This window comes from Salmo salar, chromosome ssa02 (assembly GCF_905237065.1).
Source record: "Salmo salar chromosome ssa02, Ssal_v3.1, whole genome shotgun sequence".
NCBI classification, from domain to species: Eukaryota; Metazoa; Chordata; class Actinopteri; order Salmoniformes; family Salmonidae; genus Salmo; species Salmo salar.
This window is the reverse complement of record NC_059443.1, coordinates 76,083,431-76,099,671: the sequence shown is the minus strand read 5'-3', so window position 1 is coordinate 76,099,671 and position 16,241 is coordinate 76,083,431. Positions and strand designations below refer to the sequence as shown.

Sequence of the window (16,241 nt, the reverse complement as noted above, 5' to 3'; positions counted from 1 at the left end):
AAATTCGACACACTCTCATCGTGGGCTTATTTTCATAGACACATTTTAGGAGAAGTTAAACTTCTCGCTTCAACTCTTTCTTTCTGATTTAGCTGAACCCGCTGTGTTAGTGCTGGGATGGAACAAGAGCCTGCATACCATGTGGATGGGCTGTCCAGAACAGGAGTTACAGGCTCCTGATATACTGTTATTAACTGCCAGATGTCATTAAGCAGTTGAGTAAACTGTCATTATAAAACTGTTATTGTACATATTTTACGTATTTTAGCAGGGTTGTGGAAGGATCAGATAGTAACTCTTGATGCAATAGATTTTAAGGGAGCTTTAAACAACTCAGTCTGTGCTCACAAAGTAGTTGTATCACCACAGACAGGAGTTTGCCTGAGACACCCCAGAGCTTTGGCTCACATCAGAAATATATTTTTATGATTCAATCCATTCAAATATCAAAGCCAGTAAAAATCTAAATCTGGATGTGAAACGTCACATGCTGTGGAGAGGCGGAGTCATGTTGTGTCATGGATTCCCATAACAACCCTGCTTGGCTAGGTTCATTCAGATGTTATTTTCCAGGTCACATATCTCGCTGTAAATCTATTACGGTGTCAGCAATGTCAGGACCTCATGTTCAACTAATAAGGTCAAAATAATGTGCTGGCCTGTATTGGATCTCTCTGTGTTCCACAGTGTAGGTCATGTGGTCTTCACCTTTCAGCATGCAGTGTGAAGTCAATGGAGGGCAAAATGTAAAATTAATCTCATACATTTACAAAGATAAAACACTTGGATCAAATGAGGAGCTGTTGTGTTTTACAGATCTTTGGATAAACATATTAAATGGCATAAATAGCAGTTACAAAACGTAGTTAAAAATGTCACCCCTTGTAAGTGACCTTCTCATGGCCAATGGCCATATTCCGAAACTGGGAGTCAGAAATACATTTTACGATTGCTTTATGACCTTCCGTCATAGAGGTGGTATCAAACATATTCTGAGCTGTTCTTGAAACTCCAATTTGATCCCATACAGTCCAGAGTTACAGGAAGCGTTCCAAAGCAACACATAATTTACAAGCCCTCTATAGCCATGTTCAGAAATGGGTGTGTCAGAAATACCTAAATAAATCCCCAGGGAGATTCTGGATGCTCTAGTTGAGCAGGAGGCTGGGCTGACCATCTGGAAGGACCCCATCAAAGCCTTTTAATTTCTTGGATTGTGCTTTCGTCTTCATTGCAGCCAAGGGTTATTGTTTGGAGTGCGTGTATATATACCAACATTCCCACACAGCCTAATTCTGACAACAATGCCACTGCTGTTAGACAGAATATAATCACTTGGCGTGTTTGTGGGTGCGAGACAACATTCGCACCATGCAGTCTAAGAGTTTATGACACTCAAGTTATTTTAATGTGCCTGATATACACCTCCAGACATTCTGAACTAGACAACTGTGTATTTGGCCACAAAGACCTCAACTGACTTTACAGCCATCCCACTGGGCACAAACTGGTTGAATCAATGTTGTAATTTGTCAACGTATTACAACATGGAATCTAAGTGGGAAATATACTGTTTTTTTTTTAAGTCTTCAATGACGTAAACTGTTGTTTTGAAGGGGGAAATTTGAGCCAAATAAAATAAAATTGTATTGGTTGCTTACACATATTTATATAAATATTAGCACGAGCAATGTCGGAGTGTGGAGTTTAAATACACTATATAGTCAAAGGTATGTAGACACCCCTTCAAATTAGTGGATTCGGCCGTAGGAGGGCAACAACCCAGCAGCAGGACCGCTACCTTCGCCTTTGTGCAACAGGAGCAGGAGGAGCACTGCCAGAGCCCTGCAAAATGACCTCCAGCAGGCCACAAATGTGCATGTGTCTGCTCAGACGGTCTGAAACAGACTCCATGAGGGTGGTATGAGGGCCCGACGTCCATAGGTGGGGGTTGTGCTTACAGCCCAACACCGTGCAGGACGTTTGGCATTTGCCAGAGAACACCAAGATTGGCAAATTCACCACTGGCGCCCTGTGCTCTTCACAGATGAAAGCAGGTTCACACTGAGCACGTGACAGACGTGTCAGAGTCTGGAGACGCCGTGGAGAACGTTCTGCTGCCTGCAACATCCTCCAGCATGACCGGTTTGGCGGTGGGTCAGTCATGGTGTGGGGTGGCATTTCTTTGCACAGCCCTCCATGTGCTCGCCAGAGGTAGCCTGACTGCCATTAGGTACCGAGATGAGATCCTCAGACCCCTTGTGAGACCATATGCCGGTGCGGTTGGCCCTGGGTTCCTCCTAATGCAAGACAATGCTAGACCTCATGTGGCTGGAGTGTGTCAGCAGTTCCTGCAAGAGGAAGGCATTGATGCTATGGACTGGCCCGCCCGTTCCCCAGACCTGAATCCAATTGAGCACATCTGGGACATCATGTCTCGCTCCATCCACCAACGCCACGTTGCACCACAGACTGTCCAGGAGTTGGCGGATGCTTTAGTCCAGGTCTGGGAGGAGATCCCTCAGGAGACCATCCACCACCTCATCAGGAGCATGCCCAGGCGTTGTAGGGAGGTCATACAGGCACGTGGAGGCCACACACACTACTGAGCCTCATTTTGACTTGTTTTAAGGACATTACATCAAAGTTGGATCAGCCTGTAGTGTGGTTTTCCACTTTAATTTTGAGTGTGACTCCAAATCCAAACCTCCATGGGTTGATAAATTGGATTTCCATTGATTATTTTTGTGTGATTTTGTTGTCAGCACATTCAACTATGTAAAGAAAAAAGTATTTAATAAGATTATTTCATCCATTCAGATCTAGGATGTGTTATTTTAGTGTTCCCTTTATTTTTTTGAGCAGTATATAAACACAGTAAAGGACACACTGAAGGTTTGAACAAAATATGTTTTTAGCATTTTAGTATTTTTTAGACACAAATGCAAACTTCAAGGAGTAGGGCATTCAATGAGTTGGTTTGATTGGAAGTCCTGATGTCATCGGCCTCCCCCCTTCAATAGAGGAGCAATATAGAACAAAAGAGGAAAACCCCCCCCACACACACACACAAACGTGTGCTATCTCATGACTTGCCTGAACCACCTATTGAGATGTGACTTTTGGTAAGTCAATTTGGTGTTAAATGAGGTGAAAAGGAGACTGGAGTGCCGCAAAGTAGCTTTATCACCACAGACAGGAGTTTGACTGAGACACCCCAGCGCCTTGGCTCACAGCAGCATTTTCTTTACATGATTCAACTGTTCAAATGTCACAGCCAGTACAAATTTAAATCTGGATGTGAAATGTCAAATGCTATGGCATGGATCCACAAAACAACCCAGCTTGGCTCAGTTAATTCAGATCTTATTTTCCAGATCACATATCTCGCTGTAAATCTATTACGGTGTCAGCAATGTTAGGACCTCAAGGTCGACTAATAAAGTCAATATAATGTGCTGGCCTGTATCGAATCTCTCTGTGGTCCACCTTTCAACACGCAGTGTGACGTCAACGGAGGGTTAAATGTAAAATAATCTAATACATTTACAAGGTTGAACACTTGGATAAAATGGGGAGTTGTGTTTTTTAGCAAGCTTTACAGCTCTTTGGACAAACAAGTAGTCAAAATTATTACTGTCAGTGACCTTCTCCAACCTGAAAATTGGTGTCAGAAATACATGCAGTTGTTTAGGATTGCTTTCTGACCCTCCGTCATAGAGATGGTATCAAATCACATCTGCTGAACTGTTCTCGAAACTCCTATTTGATCCCATACAGTCGATGGCAGAGTTACAAGAAGTGTACCAAAAAGCACCAGCTCATTTACAAGCCCAATATGGCCATGTTCAGAAGTGGGTGTGTCAGAAATACATCCAGCTTCCACAGCAACATATCTAAATTAATTTGGCTTTGCTTTATTGCTTTTCCATTTGAGCCGTGCACCAGAGGATATGACCATATATGATGTAGATTGTAGGAAGACACAGTCAGGTCCATAACAGAGAACATAAATAAAACTGGGAATCCCACAACCTGCCATCAGCTGCAGCTGTTGGAACACAAGCGTCTCTGGGGGAGCAGGGGACTCATTCTAGCCAAGGCTTTTGAAGAGTCAGGACAAGTGACAGACCAATCCACCAATGATCAATGTTTAGAAACTATTAATTGGAAGATGGATTTAAATCATGGGAAAAATGGAGTGTTCCTGTCTGCCTGTGAATGAGTTGAATATAAGGTGTTGAATAGAAAGTTGTCCAGTTTAACTGCTGCTTTGGTAATATCTTTGACCTCTATGGCAGCTGTTATATCTGGGATGACTGAAGATCTGATGATAGGAGCCTCTCTTTTATAGTCCTGCAATTTATCCAACAAACAGGGCCATGTACCAAAAAGTCATAATATGTCAAACAGTCATATTAAAAGTCAACTTTAATATCGCAGTCATCTAAATAATGTTGTACTCAACTTGTTGGATCAGAATCAGGGTTGTGTTCATTAGGCACAGTGTAGCAAAACTTTAAGAAGCTGGTGGCCAAATTACACAACACACTCCCCGCCTCTCGCCATGTTCTGTTCAGCAGCTTCCGAGAACCACCTGATTTTTAACGGGGTCATTAAATGTCACCAGTGTTCCGGGCGCAGGCACAGCACTCACCAGGCTGGGGAGACATGCAGGAGGCCTGGCTCTGGGTGCAGGCACAGGACTCACCAGGCTGGGGAGACATGCAGGAGGCCTGGCTCTGGGAGCAGGCACGGATAGACCGAGTCCTGGAGACGCACTGGAGGTCTGGAGCGCACGGCCTGCACAACCCGTCCTGGCTCGATGCCCACTCTAGCATGGCACTTGCGGGGGGCTGGCCTATAGCGCACCGGGCTATGAGCGCGCACTGGAGACACCGTGTGCTTCACAGCATAACACGGTGCCTGACCAGTACCACGCTGCTTCCGGTAAGCACGGGGAGCTGGCTCAGGTCTCCAACCTGACTCTGCCACACTCCCCGTGTGCCCCACCCAAACATTTTTTGGGGCTGCCTCTCGGGCTTCCTTGCCAGCCGTGTTCCCTCATACCATTGCCATTGGTCCTTTTCTCCTGCTGCCTCTGCTCTTCTGAGTGCCTCTACCTGTTCCCATGGGAGGCGATCCCTTCCGACCAGGATCTCTTCCGAAGTGTACGATCCCTTGCCGTCCAGGATGTCCTCCCATGTCCAGTCCTCCTCTCCACGCTGCTTGGTCCGCTTGTGGTGGGTGGTTCTGTAACGGCTGTCTGAAGAAGTAGGCCAAGGCGCAGTGTGGTTAGTGCTCATCATTGTAATTTAACCTCTTGCATCTAGACGTTCCGCTAGCGGAACCCCGTTCCACCAGCGGAACCCCTAGCCAACAGCCAATGGCATCACATGGCGCGAAATACAAAACCAACTAAAATACCACAATTCAATTTTCTCAAACAATCAACTATTTTACACCATTTTAAAGATAAGACTCTCGTTAATCTAACAACATTGTCCGATTTCAAAAAGGCTTTACAGCGAAAGCAAACATTAGATTATGTTAGGAGAGTACATAGACACAAATAATCACATAGCCATTTTCCAAGCAAGCATATATGTCACATAAACCCAAACCACAGCTAAATGCAGCACTAACCTTTGATGATCTTCATCAGATGACACTCCTAGGACATTATGTTATACAATACATGCATGTTTTGTTCAATCAAGTTCATATTTATATCAAAAACCAGCTTTTTACATTAGCATGTGACGTTCAGAACTAGCATACCCACCGAAAACTTCTAGTGAATTTACTAAATTACTCATGATAAACGTTGACAAAATACATAACAATTATTTTAAGAATTATAGATACAGAACTCCTTTATGCAATCGCTATGTCCGATTTTAAAATAGCTTTTCGGCAAAAGCACATTTTGCAATATTCTGAGTACATAGCTCGGCCATCACGGCTAGCTATTTTGACATCCGCCAACTTCGGGGTCACCTAAACTCAGAATTACTATTACAAAAATTGGATTACCTTTGCTGTTCTTCGTCAGAATGCACTCCCAGGACTTCTACTTCAACAACAAATGTTGTTTTGGTTCCAAATAATCCATACTTATATCCAAATACCTCCGTTTTGTTCGTGCGTTCAGGTCACTATCCGAAGGGTAACGCGCGAGCACATTTCGTGCCAAAACATTTCAAAATATTACATTACCGTACTTAGAAGCATGTCAAACACTGTGTAAAATCAATTTTTATGCTATTTTTCTCGTAAAATAGCGATAATATTCCAACCGGGCAACGTTGTATTCATTCAAAGAGAGAAAGAAAAAAATGGCGAGTTCTCGTGAACGCGCATCTCCAGTCTCACTGTCCCCAGGCTGACCACTTACAAACTCTGCTCCTATACTTTGCCCAGAGACAGCAGACACCCCATTCCACTTTCTGGTGGCTTTAGAGAGCCAATGGAAGCCTTAGAAAGTGTCACGTAACAGCACAGATGCTGTAATTTTGATAGAGATGCAACAGAAGGACAACATATTGTCAGACAGGGCACTTCCTGCATGGAATCTTCTCAGGTTTTGGCCTGCCATATGAGTTCTGTTATACTCACAGACACCATTCAAACAGTTTTAGAAACTTTAGAGTGTTTTCTATCCAAATCTACTAATTATATGCATATTCTAGTTTCTGGGCAGGAGTAGTAACCAGATTAAATCGGGTCCGTTTTTTATCCGGCCGTAAAAAAAAGAAGTTAATGGAAAAAGAGAACACTTTACAAATAAACAAAAGACAACAGCCAAACAGTTCTGTCCGGTAACAAAGAAAAAAGGACATAGAATGCCCACCCCAACTCACGCCCTGACCAACCAAAATAGAGACATAAAAGGATCTAAGGTCAGGGCGTGACAGTGCCACAAATTCTAAAACGTTAGCATTTGGAAACAGTGCCAAGGAAACTAAACCAAAGTATGCATTGCTGTCATACAGTGTAAGAAAACTAATGTGTAATTTTGTAGTTTTGTAAACATCAATCCAATCGTTATGAGACCTAGCATGCATCTGCAATTGTGTTTAAGAACCACAGATGTCACAAAACCTGCAACTAAAGTAATCTGACAGAGTGGGTAACTGCTCACTGCTCCATGACTGCCTTCTGACACCATGTATTTAGTCTGACTGACTGTTTGGCCTTCATTCCAACCTCCCCCGTCACTGTGGATTATACACTGCTCAAAAAAATAAAGGGAACACTTAAACAACACAATGTAACTCCAAGTCAATCACACTTCTGTGAAATCAAACTGTCCACTTAGGAAGCAACACTGATTGACAATAAATTTCACATGCTGTTGTGCAAATGGAATAGACAACAGGTGGAAATTATAGGCAATTAGCAAGACACCCCCAATAAAGGAGTGGTTCTGCAGGTGGGGACCACAGACCACTTCTCAGTTCCTATGCTTCCTGGCTGATGTTTCGGTCACTTTTGAATGCTGGCGGTGCTTTCACTCTAGTGGTAGCATGAGACGGAGTCTACAACCCACACAAGTGGCTCAGGTAGTGCAGCTCATCCAGGATGGCACATCAATGCGAGCTGTGGCAAGAAGGTTTGCTGTGTCTGTCAGCGTAGTGTCCAGAGCATGGAGGCGCTACCAGGAGACAGGCCAGTACATCAGGAGACGTGGATGAGGTCGTAGGAGGGCAACAACCCAGCAGCAGGACCGCTACCTCCGCCTTTGTGCAAGGAGGAGCAGGAGAAACACTGCCAGAGCCCTGCAAAATGACCTCCAGCAGGCCACAAATGTGCATGTGTCTGCTCAAACGGTCAGAAACAGACTCCATGGGGGTGGTATGAGGGCCCGACGTCCACAGGTGGGGGTTGTGCTTACAGCCCAACACCGTGCAGGACTTTTGGCATTTGCCAGAGAACACCAAGATTGGCAAATTCGCCACTGGCGCCCTGTGCTCTTCACAGATGAAAGGAGGTTAACACTGAGCACGTGACAGACGTGACAGAGTCTGGAGATGCCGTGGAGAACGTTCTGCTGCCTGCAACATCCTCCAGCATGACCGGTTTGGCGGTGGGTCAGTCATGGTGTGGGGTGGCATTTCTTTGGGGGGCCGCACAGCCCTCCATGTGCTCGCCAGAGGTAGCCTGACTGCCATTAGGTACCGAGATGAGATCCTCAGACCCCTTGTGAGACCATATGCTGGTGCGGTTGGCCCTGGGTTCCTCCTAATGCAAGACAATGCTAGACCTCATGTGGCTGGAGTGTGTCAGCAGTTCCTGCAAGAGGAAGGCATTGATGCTATGGACTGGCCCGCCCGTTCCCCAGACCTGAATCCAATTGAGCACATCTGGGACATCATGTCTCGCTCCATCCACCAATGCCACGTTGCACCACAGACTGTCCAGGAGTTGGCGGATGCTTTAGTCCAGGTCTGGGAGGAGATCCCTCAGGAGACCATCCGCCACCTCATCAGGAGCATGCCCAGGCGTTGTAGGGAGGTCATACAGGCACGTGGAGGCCACACACACTACTGAGCCTCATTTTGACTTGTTTTAAGGACATTACATCAAAGTTGGATCAGCCTGTAGTGTGGTTTTCCACTTTAATTTTGAGTGTGACTCCAAATCCAGACCTCCATGGGTTGATAAATTGGATTTCCATTGATTATTTTTGTGTGATTTTGTTGTCAGCACATTCAACTATGTAAAGAAAAAAGTATTTAATAAGATGATTTCTTTCATTCAGATCTAGGATGTGTTGTTTAAGTGTTCCCTTTATTTCTTTGAGCAGTATATTTATATCCATCTCATAAGTGTGAAGCCTCTGCTGACAAAGCTATCTAGCCTCTAACTCATTGAAATTTGAACCCTCTGGTAAATCTGGATAAGAATAACATTACAGAATGCATAAAAATGTTTTTTTTCCCCCCCTAAACGGGTCTATTTCAGTCCTATTTCTACAATTGTCTTGCAAATTCTAAGGCCTGTTGTGTTGTGTGTGTGTGTGTGGGGGGGGGTCTTAAACAATTAGCATTTAGTATGACTACTTCAGTCTCCCCTGTTTTTTTCAGTGGCAGCTGTAACTTTCGGTCTTGTTAAGCGAAGACGTTAGCCGAAACATAGATGGTTCGAAAGCAACTCGATTTGGGGGATCGGACACTGGTGCGGAGCGCACTGCATGTCATTACCCAGAGTTTTTGTCGGGCCGGCTGGTACTGGTCAGAACTCTCATGTTTGTCAATGGTGGCGTGTATCAACAGACTCTGTCTCTCTCCCTACTAAATAATTAGGGACCTGTTGGGAACGGACACTCTGGCGCACCAGTGGCCTCGTACACTGGCAAATGTCTTCAACCTCTCCCTGACCAAGTCTGTAATACTTACATGTTTCAAGCAGACCACCATAGTCCCTGTGCCCAAGGAAGCGAAGGTAACCTGCCTAAAAGATTACTGCCCCATAGCACTCACGTCGGTAGCCGTGAAGTGCTTTGAAAGGCTGGTCATGGCTCACATCAACACCATCATCCCGGAAACCCTAGACCCACTCCAATTCGCATATCGCCCCAACAGATCCACAGACGGCGCAATCTCAATCACACTCCACACTGCCCTTTCCCACCTGGACAAAAGGAACACCTATGTGAGAATGCTGTTCGTGGACTACAGCTCAGCGTTCAACACCATAGTGCCCTCAAAGCTCATCACTAAGCTAAGGACCCTGGGACTAAACACCTCCCTCTGCAACTGGATCCTGGATTTCCTGACGGGCTGCCCACAGGTGGTAAGAGTAGGCAACAACACGTCTGCCACGCTGATCCTCCACACTGTGGCCCCTCAGGGGTGCATGCTTAGTCCCCTCCTGTACTCCCTGTTCACCCACGACTGCGTGGTCAAACACGACTCCAACACCATCACTAAGTTTGCTCACGACACAACAGTGGTAGGCCTGATCACCAACAACAATGAGACAGCCTACAGGGAGGAGGTCAGAAACCTGGCAGTGTGGTGCCAGGACAACAACCTCTCCCTTAACGTGAGAAAGACAAAGGAGCTGATCGTGGACTACAGGAAAAAGCGGGCCAAACAGGCTACCATTAATATCGACGGGGCTGTAGCAGAGCGGGTCGAGAGATTAAAGTTCCTTGGTGTCCACATCACCAACAAACTATCATGGTCCAAACACACCTAGACAGTCGTGAGGAGGGCACAACAACACCTTTCCTCCTCAGGAGACTGAAAAGATTTGGCATGGGTCCCCAGATGCTCAAAAAATTTGAAAGCCTCCTGACCAGTTGCATCACCGCCTGGTATGGCAACTGCTCGGCATCTGACCACAAGGCGCCACAGAGGGTTGTGTGTACGGCCCAGTACATCACTGGGGCCAAGCTTCCTGACATCCAGGACCTATATACTAGGCGGTGACAGAGGAAGGCCCAAAAAATTGTCAAAGACTCCAGTCACCGAAGTCATAGACTGTTCTCTCTACTACCGTACAGCAAGCGGTACCGGAGCGCCAAGTCTAGGACCAAAAGGCTCCTTAGCAGCTTCAACCCCCAAGCTATAAGACTGCTGTAACAATTAATCAAATGGCCACCGGACTATTTAGATTGACACGCTGTCTATTATCTATGCATATTCACATTACCCATACCTACATGTACAAATTATCTCGACTAACCTGTACCCCTGCACATTGACTCGGTACCAGTATCCCCTGAATAGAGCCACGTTATTGTTATTTTATTGTGTTAATTTTTATTATTTTTTACTTTAGTTAATTTAGTAAATATTTTCTTAACTCTTTCTTGAACTGCATTGTTGGGGCTTGTAAGTAAGCATTTCATGGTAAGGTATGCACCTGTTGTATTCGGCGCATTTGATTTGATTCCTTTCTGTTAAAAGTGTACATGGCCACTGTCTCAGCGTTACCCGTTCACCCTTCTTGTACGCAGTTCGTCCAAATGCGTCCTTTACCCGAACGTCATGGCTATGTCCTACAGGTCTTTAGCTTTTCAGCTATTTCCATTTTTGACTCTTCCTTTGGCTTCTGAAGAGCAGCAGAAGTTACATGCCCTGTGTCCGGTGGGAGATTTACACACGTACATTGAACGGACACGGGATATCCATTTATGTGACCAACCTTTTGTCTGTTTTGCTAATCCAGTTTGCGGCAAGTCGCTCTCTAAGCAGCATCTCTCCCACTGGATTGTGGAGGCTATCTCCGTGGCATAGAGCAGCAAGAGGCAATGGTTACCTAGCGGTGTATACGCCCACTCTACCATGGGTCTGGCAGCACCATCTACACTGATTTGAAGTGGATTTAACAAGTGACATCAATAAGGGACATATCTTTCACCTGGACTCACCTGGTCAGTCTATGTCATGGAGAGAGCAGGTGTCCTTAATGTTTTGTACACTCAGTGGGATAACGGCACAGTCATTTTGGACTTTTTGGGGCTTGAGCTAAAAAAATTATTTAATGTATGGCTTATCAGGCTCAGGTAGCATCAGGCTTGAATTTTCATGTAGGTCAAATCTCTAATCAAATCCAGACATATTATATCCATTATAGACTATCCTTTAGAATGACACTTTCGGTTTGGGTTGAAAATACTGGGTTACCCGGGAGAAAAATGATTTATTCTCGGGATGGAACAGGGAAAATATTCAACCCTATTTTGGATGGTCAGTTTTTACATCCTGAGTCTGAGAACTGGAGAGTGGTTACATTTCTCCAGGGTTGGGGAGTAACGGAATACTAAATATGACACGCCCTGACCATAGAGAGCCCTCTGGGTTCTCTATGGTGCTTTAGGTCAGGGCGTGACTCGGGGGTGTTCTAGTCGTTATATTTCTATGTTGGTGTTTTGGTATGGTTCCCAATTAGAGGCAGCTGATTATCGTTGTCTCTAGTTGGGGATCATATTTAAGTTGCCCATTGTTCCCACCTGTATTGTGGGATATTGTTTTCAGTTAGTGCTTAAGTGCGCTCTGTACTGGACGTTTGTTTATTCTTCGTTGTTTTTGTTCAGTTTCACTTTGAAATAAAGTATGTGGAACTATACACACGCTGCGCCTTGGTCCGCTCCTTTCGACGAACGTGACAGAATATCCCACCAATGCAGGACCAAGCAGCGTGTTAAGGAGGTTAAGGAGTTTTGGACATGGGAGAAAATCCTGGGAGGATGTGAGACCCTTCCTTGGAAGGAGACACCAAGGAAGTTGGAAGGACAGCGATGACGCCGTGGTCCGCGGCCACAGAAACCCCAATATTTTTTTGGGGGGGGGGCACAAAGGGCTGTCGGTCGAGCCTCAGAGAGACCAGAGACCGTCGGTGAGCTGATGGAGCAGTTGGAGGAGAGAGAAAGGAGAGCAATGCTATGTAGGTGTGTTCTGCACCGCATTCGCCCTGAAGAGCGTGTCATCAGTCCGGTGTCATCTGTGCCGGCTCCATGCACCAGGTCTCCAGTGCGCCTCCCCAGTCCGGTGCCACCTGTGCCGGTTCCTCGCACTCACCCTGAAGAGCACGTCATCAGTCTGGTGCCATCTGTGCCGGCTCCACGCACCAGGTCTCCAGTGTGCCTCTGCAGTCCAGTGCCACCTGTGCCAGTTCCTTGCATTCACCCTGAAGAGCGTGTCATCAGTCCGGTGCCACCTGTGCCGGCTTCACGCACCAGGACTCCAGTGCGCCTCCCCAGCCCGGTACGTCCTGTGCCGGTTCCTTGCACTCGCCCTGAAGAGCGTGTCATCAGTCTGGTGCCACCTGTGTCGGCTCCACGCACCAGGTCTCCAGTGCGCCTCCCCAGCCCGGTACGTCCTGTGCCGGTTCCTCGCATTCGCCCTGAAGAGTGTGTCATCAGTCCGGTGCCACCTGTGCCGGCTCCACGCACCAGGCCTTCAGTGCGCCTCCCCAGTCCGGTGCCACCTGTGCCAGCTCCACGCACCAGGCCTTCAGTGCGCCTCCCCAGTCCAGTGCCACCTGTGCCGGCTCCACGCACCAGGCCTCCAGTGCGCCTCTCCAGCCCGGTACGTCCTGTGCCGGCTCCCAGCACTCGTCCACCAGTGCGTGTGTATGGTCCGGAGACTCCAGTGACGGTCTACAGCCCGGAACCTCCAGCGACGGTTCACAGTTCAGAGCTTCCAGCGACGGTTCACGGTCTGGAGCTTCCAGCGATGGTCTACGGCCCGGAACCTCCAGCGACGGTTCACAGTCCAGAGCTGCCAGCGACGGTTCACGGTCCGGAGCTTCCAGCGACGGTCTACAGCCCGGAACCTCCAGCGACGGTTCACAGTCCAGAGCTGCCAGCGATGGTTCACGGTCCGGAGCTTCCAGCGACGGTTCACGGTCTGGAGCTTCCAGCGACGGTTCACGGTCCGGGCAGCTGCGACGGTCGGTCCGGCTTCCGCGTACGGTCCAGAGCGTCCAGCGGTCAACGGGCCAGCACTCGTCCGAAGCGGTCAATGGTTCGGAGACTTCCAGTGACGGTCAACAGTCCGGAACCTCCAGCGACGGTTCACAGTTCAGAGCTTCCAGCGACGGTTCACGGTCTGGAGCTTCCAGCGATGGTCTACGGCCCGGAACCTCCAGCGACGGTTCACAGTCCAGAGCTGCCAGCGACGGTTCACGGTCCGGAGCTTCCAGCGACGGTCTACAGCCCGGAACCTCCAGCGACGGTTCACAGTCCAGAGCTGCCAGCGATGGTTCACGGTCCGGAGCTTCCAGCGACGGTTCACGGTCTGGAGCTTCCAGCGACGGTTCACGGTCCGGAGCTTTCAGCGACGGTTCACGGTCCGGAGCTTTCAGCGACGGTTCACGGTCCAGAGCTTCCAGCGACGGTCAACGGTCCAGAGCCTTCAGCGACGGTCAACGGTCCGGAGCCTTCAAGCGACGGTCAATGGTTCGGAGCTTCCAGTGACGGTCAACGATTCGGAGCACGGCGTCCAACCCATCTCCATGGCCGGAGCCTTCCTCTACGCCGATGCCCAGTCCAGGCTCAGTGTCCAGTCCCGCTCCTAGGCCGGAGCCTTCCTCTGCGCCGGTGCCCAGTCCAGGCACGGCATCCAGTCTCGCTCCATGGCAGGAGCCTTCCTCTGCCCCGATGCCCAGTCCAGGCATGGCGTCCAGTCCCGCTCCAGGGCCGAGCCTTCCTCTGCGCCGGTGCCCAGTCCAGGCACGGCATCCAGTCCCGCTCCAGGGCCGGAGCCTTCATCTGCGCCGGTGCCCAGTCCAGGCACGGTGTCCAGTCCCACTCCCAAGGCCGGAGCCTTCCTCTGCGCCGGTGCATAGTCCAGGCACGGTGTCCAACCCAGCTCCATAGCCGGAATCTTCTTCTGCGCCGGTGCCCAGTCCAGGCACGGCATCCAGTCCAGCTCCATGGCCGGAGCTTTCCTCTGCTCCGGTGCCCAGTTGGGCACAGCGTTCAGCCCGGCTCAATGGCCGGATCCGTGGTCTGGGCGGGTGCTAAGACCCGCACCGGAGCCGCCACCGACACTAGTCACCCCCCTAACCCTCCCCATCTGGTTTCAGGTTGTGCGGCCAGAGTCCGCACCTTTGGGGGGGGGGGGGGTACTGTCACGCCCTGACCATAGAGAGCCCTCGGGGTGTGACTCGGGTGTGTTCTAGTCATTATATTTCTATGTTGGTGTTTTGGTATGGTTCCTAATTAGAGGCAGCTGATTATTGTTGTCTCTAATTGGGGATCATACTTAAGTTGCCCATTTTTCCCACCTGTGTTGTGGGATATTGTTTTCAGTTAGTGCCTAAGTGCGCTCTGTACTGGACGTTCGTTTATTCTTTGTTGTTTTTGTTAAGTTTCACTTTGAAATAAAGTATGTGGATTATATGCACGCTGCGCCTTGGTTCGCTCCTTTCGAAGAACGAGACAAAATAACTGTAATTGTATTCGGTTACATTACCAGCAAAAATATTGTAATCAGATTAGATTCTTTTGAAAAACTAGATGATTACTTTTAAATTCAGAAAAAATCTTTGACACTACTGCTTTCTAAATGACATTCAAATCAACATTGAAAAAAGGCACAAGTTTAAATGTGTTCAACATGAGCGAGTCTGATCATGACTCAGAGACCACTATGATGACACAACAAATGTGTTTGACGGATCGGGGAAAAGAGCTTATATAAACGCTTGTAGGTAAGGATGACAGCAGTGGTGTAGTCTACGGCGATACGGATATCACTTATTATTGATATCTTCATAGCATATTGATGTGAATCACACTGCTGCGCTCTCATTTAGCTATTTGCGCCTTACGGATTGTGGGTGTTCTGGATGGCTGTTCACAAATCTAAATGTGCATTTGAACCCAATAATGGTTGAATTCAAGAAGTTTAAGTTGCCTATCAATAATTGTTTTTGAAACCAGTGGATTGCCAGTGAAAAATGCGTTCTTGCAACAGGTGCATAGTGCGGATCCCAGTCTATAGAATAAAAGTGAGGCTTTTATTGCTCAATCTAATTCATGCTGATAAAAAAAAATATATCCCATAGGCCTAATGGACACATGCTCAAACTCCGACACTTTTGATAGACTTAAAGGGGCAATCTGTAGTTCTTACATCTACATACATGATATATATATATATATATATATATATATATTACATATTACACATATTATATATATATACATTTATTATTGAAGAATATAACTTAGAAATGCCTCATGAGCTTAGTTCAACTGTCACACTCCATGAGAATCCAAAATATAAGCTTGTTTTATTCCAATGTTTGTAAACATTGTTAATGTAAACAAACACTGTGAGAGCCTCATAACATGGATAAAACAATACTTTTGATGTCATGGATGGTCAGTACTTGCATTCATGGCTGTCTATTAATCTGAGAGTGGTTACATTTTACCAAAACAGAGGCAGGGTGGCCGTTTTGATATTGTTTCATCTGTCGATTTTCCCTTTGAAAAGCTGCATATTATCAAGATATCAAAATGTCACCAACAAAAAGGTAAGCAATAGGCCTATAGCAAATGCAGCATATGGCATTCATTTCTCACATGTAAATAGCACTTTTCAGTAGAGCTCAAAGCATGGCATTCCATGAACGGAGCATTTCTTTTTCAACTTGAATCAATGAGCCCAATCAGTCCTCCATGACAACAAAATCATAAACAACAGAGTAGGGCTGGCTAATAAGTCCTTCGTTTTGGGGTTATGCTCAGGATAAACAATTTGGCTAATCTATAC

At 47.1% G+C, this 16,241-nt stretch overlaps 1 protein-coding gene across 2 annotated transcripts in view; it reads right to left on the bottom strand.

The window, feature by feature from the left end:
- Positions 1 to 16,241, bottom strand: part of LOC106564162 (myosin heavy chain, fast skeletal muscle) — a 530,774-nt gene that overhangs the window by 434,113 nt on the left and 80,420 nt on the right. The gene's annotated exons all lie outside the window — the stretch shown is intronic.